Source organism: Cryptotermes secundus, unplaced genomic scaffold, assembly GCF_002891405.2.
Source record: "Cryptotermes secundus unplaced genomic scaffold, Csec_1.0 scaffold273, whole genome shotgun sequence".
NCBI lineage: Eukaryota > Metazoa > Arthropoda > Insecta > Blattodea > Kalotermitidae > Cryptotermes > Cryptotermes secundus.
This window is the reverse complement of record NW_019744109.1, coordinates 1,344,847-1,350,394: the sequence shown is the minus strand read 5'-3', so window position 1 is coordinate 1,350,394 and position 5,548 is coordinate 1,344,847. Positions and strand designations below refer to the sequence as shown.

Genomic DNA, 5,548 nt, shown 5'->3' with positions numbered 1-5,548 from the left:
TGTGGCTCATCTTTCCTTTTAAAAACCTCCCCCCCCCCCCCGAGGAGATAAATTTCCTGCATAAATTAAACGAATAACATACTAATCTAGGAAAATTAATAAATTGACCGAAGTTAAATAAGATGAATTGTCCATTTGACTTGAGAGTTGAATATCAAAAGGCTGTATTAGATAGTGGCATGAAAGCGCAGGCGCAGTACGTTGCAGGTAGAAGTACAGGTACCCACACGTCCAGTCTTCTTCATGGGAAGGAAGGAACACAGTTGCAAGCAGCACAGGTAAGATATAAGCAACGCGCTTGAGATGGGTTGTAACAAAATATATAAAATATGACGTAGAAAAGAATGAGAGGTGCATTGTAGACAATGTAACAGAAGGATAAGATGGGACTAAAAGTGATGACAACTGGAAAATATAGAATATAGAAAGAGGGAACAGTAATACATTTGTGGATTTATTATAATAATTAACATAAAAAAATATGTGTCGGACAATAGAGCAGATTGATGGACCTACAATAACAATTTTTGGCTTGAACAAAAAAAATTTTAAATAGACAAATGTAAGTTATTTAGAAGAAACTGTAAAATTTGGATATCTGTTGTAAAAATAATGATGTAATTCTTGAATATGTCCATTATAACAACGCTGCCATTCGAACAAAACTTATTGCTTCACTGAGAACGGAAATGGGAGGAGAGGATATAGTCTTAATTGATTCTACTTATTGCATTATTAAAGCAATTTTATACTCAGGAAATAGCGAAGAAGTCTTGAAGGACATTTTCAAACAGGCGTACACCCCATTCTGTACAGCCCTTCTGCGAAAATAAATTTCCTGCTTGAGTTTCAATCCATACCAGATATTTATTTCCTAGTAGGATCTGTTACTAAGCTAGGTAAAGAGGGCCGCGCCATAGCTCAAGCGGTTAGTCGCTGGCTTCCCACCGCGGCAGCCCGGGTTCGATCACGGGTCTGGTCAAGTGGGATTTGTGGTGAACAAAGTGGCGCTAAGGTGGATTCTCTCCGAGTACTTCGGTTTCCCCTGCCAATCTTCATTCCACCAAATTCTCCATCATCACAATCACCCGGGGAAGGCTACTGAGTGGCCGCCGTGCCGAGTGGACCTAGTTAGACCACCCCCCACTAAGCTAATTTAAAAAAAAAAAACTAGGTAAGGGCATCAAGCAGAGACCTATATATACACCACAAACGATCAGGTCATTCTGTTGCTGAATGCATTTGAAATTAATAGGAGGCATTTAGGAATAAGGTTCATTCCAATAAGTTTTACGAAGTTCATGGACATGCAACCTGAAGTAGGCAAACGGATATATTACCGTCGTATTTTCTATCATGTGTCTACTTGGATTACCCAGCTGCCTTCAGATTACACCTCTCAACATAATTACATTGAAAGGGTTTACATGGATACATTGTTAAGTGCCTCTTCCGAAAATGAAATAAACCTTAAATATCTTCATAAATTAAGCAACATTCTATGATGAATATTATGTACACTTCAAATTTCACTTAAATATGTTATCAGTACACAAAGAATAGATGCGACACACTGAAATAAAAGACTGCTCGCTCATTCGCGACCTACCACATAACCTGCATTCATACATGCTAATGCTCGACAGCTCCTATTTATATTAAACCGAGAATACGTAATTTCCTTTAATTAAACTTACGTATAAATACGTGTACATAAGATTTTTTTATATTTTTTGGCACTATGTTGCAGAATATTGTTTGGTGCAAAAATTTATATCAGATGCTTGTATGGTAAGGTAAGCTACCTCTGTAACAGGCCTTGAAGGTCCATAGGGTTGTGAGACGTCGAGGCTTCCACATTTTATATAGATAAACGGCTCACAGAAGGCTGTAAGGTTGTCAGCCTTAAGCGCCGGCCGCCCTTTACTTCCCAGGAAGATTCCTGGTACTCATTTCTGTTAGAGGCTGAGTCGACCCCTCGGACATAGTGCGGCTCGAAGGATTAGGTCAATTGAAAAAATCCACCTCATCGGCGCTCGAACCCGTGAACTTCTGGATTGTATCATTGTACGCTACACTACCGCGTGGTTTATTATATTTAATTCTCTTATCTTATCTTTTTTACAATAAATTCTTACATGCTAATTTTCAAAGACTATTCGTGTAAAATGCATATGGCTTGTGATATACGGTCCCTGGAGTTTGTATTTCAATGCTGACGGTTGACTTTCTTGTTACATTGCCGTGTCCCCTTGCGAATTATGTGGCAATGATTATGACTACATTATGTTCTGTACCATTTCTGGATATTCTTAGATTCCTGCCTGATTCTATTCATTAGTTAAAAACGAGTTTATATCGTTCTACAGGGATGCATTTTTGAAAATTTCTAATCCTTAATGTTAAGCATATATCTTTCTGGCGAGTTCTATCCTCTGTGATGTCACGCCGTGCAGTCTGGTAGAATGCATTGTGACAATTTTCAGAGTAGAAAAGTAAGCCATTACAACAAGAATCTGTTAAAACACTTTTCTTTATTGCTAGTGGGGTGGGACTAAATCCCTTTTATTGCGGCCACTTCTGGCCTATTGTACCAGCCCCAGATGATAGGTGAGGGTAATTGTGGAGCAATTTTTGGAATGAATATTGGCAGGGGAAACCGAAGTACTCGGAGAAAACCTGCCCCAGTGCTACTTTGTCCACCACAAATCCCACTTGACCAGATCCGGGATGGAACCCAGGCCGCCGCGGTGGGAAGCCAGCGACTAACTGCTTGAGCTATGGTGCGGCCTGTTAAACACTTAACACGTCCCAGTAGCACTGCCATAAGAATCTCAGATGTCACGTATGTCCTTCTGTTTCTGCATAAATCCTGCCTGCAGATAGGCATTTATTGAAGGCCGATAGGTATGAGTGTGGGAGTGAAACCCGATAGGGGCGTTTGTCATATAGTTGCTTATTTTTCTGTACTTCTATTTTGTCTTTCTGTATAATCTTAGAGGCAGGATCTTATTCTCTTCCGCTGTTCAGCAGATGGGAGTGGCTGGTATCCGCAGGGTAACGCAACATTGTGTACTTTACTGGAATTTGCTTTTAATATTATTATTATTTTTATTCAAACTGGAGTACGCTTCTGTTACGTGGAACTCTGTTACGATTACTAACTCCAATAAACTTGAGAACAAACAAAGGAAATTTGAAGCGCTTTGCCACAACAGATATTTTCAAGATACGGAATATCATTGTGACAGTTTGTTGGGAGAATTAAATTTGCTGACACTGCACATCAGGCATCTTCAACCTGATGCTTTATTTTCAATAAATGTTCATAACGGCGCTAAATGTTGCCCCTCTTCCCGGCAATCATGTTCCTACTCGGAGCATACGTAACTTTACTATGTTCAGTTGCTCCGCCAGCCACTGCCCTTCAGCTCGATGTGTTTCTGTTGCTAATGCAGTCTGTAAATCTACGGATATCTTTAGAAACTCGGGTTTAAATATGAACAACCTTAATTGAAGTTTTTTATTGTTTTTGTTTGCTTTGTCCTGTGTTGTCTGTTGCTCTTTGTGTTCGTGCTGACTTTATAACTGGCCACTGGCTGTTGAGCTAAGCATGTAAATAAGCGGAGAACTGAATTATTATTATTATTTATTGATGTATTTGGAACCAATAATGTGTTTCTCTTAATCATATTTGATAAAGCTACTTCCTCATTTATTAAGATATTAATTACGAGTATATTCTAATATGAATATATGTATGTTTTTCTCACGGCAAAATGATTGACGTCATTGTCCTTGCTGGCATTTTATTACTCGTATTTTCGAAAGGATAAAATCTGCCTTGTTTTTATTTCTTTGTGTGTTTGCTTTATTTCCTTCTTTGGCTCATGATTACTTTAAAATTGCCCCTTCGGCTGCTGAGCAAGCAGTTATATAAATAAGGAATTGAATTATGATCAAGCTTCTTCAAAATTTATATTTGTTTTAACACAAGTTGGTTTCCTGCCGTTATTTCGACAAAATGCTGCTCTATATGTAGAACACAAAAGTCAGTGTATAATTCATATACAGATCGTGCCTCATAGTTCCGGTATTTCGCAGTCCAGCACCAGTTTAGTTTGCCGGAAGGCCCTTAAATTTGGCTTCAAAGACACCAGAAAGCAGCCGTGATGTTGGTAATGCTTGTAAGCGCAAATGTTCTACCTTGTTCCTTGCACGAATACTTTATAATTGTGTATCAGCACTAACAATTATTGAAGTATTTTGGTGCCGTATTTTATTCCCCCCCCCCTCTACTCTGGCCCCGTTTTCTACCTAACTTTCAACAACTGTATTACACTGCACTGACCTCCCGCTCTCTCAATTAGTGTGCCTCTTCGTATTTACAGTGTATATTAGCACTTACGATGAAGACGTGATTCCATACTTCGCTGCTGAATGTCAAATCCCATTGTGTTTGGCTCTCAAGAATGCGGGTAGTTAAACTAATGCAAGAAAAAAACATGGCGTGTGTGCTACTGACTCTACAGGATAAGGCTATTTCCTGGGATCGGCTATCACATTCACCAGCCTCTACAACGGTAAGTATTTCAAAGAACACATTTCTGTTCACGAATTTTGGATGAATTTGGGGCTTTACTATACAATGATTTATACCACTATTGCAGAAAGCTGTTACGAGTGAGTCACGAAAACATGTTGCCCATTGTTGGCGCCAGTAAGTGTTATTCTCGTAGAAGGTCCTCTAGTGACCTCCACTCGTCAACCCTGTGCCGCAAAAATATTCTGATAGAACCCACGCACCTGGTTTTTGATAACAATAATTGGTCAGAGTGTCTGGATATAACAACGTAGAAAACATTCATGATTGTTAGGGCACTTAAGAAAATGAACTGAGCTGTAAAAGTTTGCTTAATTTCCTTGTTTTGTGCCGTCTGTAGCAGTTTTATTGCGACAAGTGGACAGAGACTGCAGGAAATGTACTTGAAATAGCATGAGCTGTAAGCACAGGATGGATTGACCGACTGGAAGGGCCTTCCTTGTCCCCGTTAGTTTAATAACGAAATGTGTTGTGCAGGTGGCCTTGGCCTCTGGACTCTGTAACCTCGACCTCGGTCCATTTGGATGCCCTCCAACAATAGCAGTAACAATGATGTAATGAAGTGAAATTCTATGTCAACATGTTACAAAGAACACTTCCTATTATGGAAACATGTCAGGTACTAACTCATGTTAATTATGTCGGAAAGTATGAAATGTTAAGCAATTCCAGGATAGCATCATTATCGACAGTAATATATATAGCACAAAAATGGCGGACCTTGCTATCGCATGGTTTGCATTCCTGTTTGAAATGTCGTGGTTTCAAATCTCGTAATTCTGTATTTCACCATCCTGTTGCAAATCTTTAGCCAAACGTCTGTGTATTCACAGTCCGTCAGTAATGCAACAATTGTTTATTCACAATTTAACACTTACTTAAAATCCATTAAATTTTATATTTTTAAGTGGACTGCAAGGCGCAGTTTAGCGCACTTCAGAACAG

The 5,548-nt window shown here is 39.2% G+C and overlaps 1 long non-coding RNA gene across 1 annotated transcript; it reads left to right on the top strand.

Annotated features, from left to right (window-relative positions):
* Window positions 1-244: 244 nt before the first annotated feature.
* Window positions 245-5,132, top strand: LOC117283089. The gene is made up of 3 exons (XR_004514108.1): window positions 245-278; window positions 4,392-4,583; window positions 5,081-5,132. It is a non-coding gene; the product is annotated as an uncharacterized LOC117283089 (long non-coding RNA).
* The last annotated feature ends 416 nt before the right edge of the window (window positions 5,133-5,548 follow it).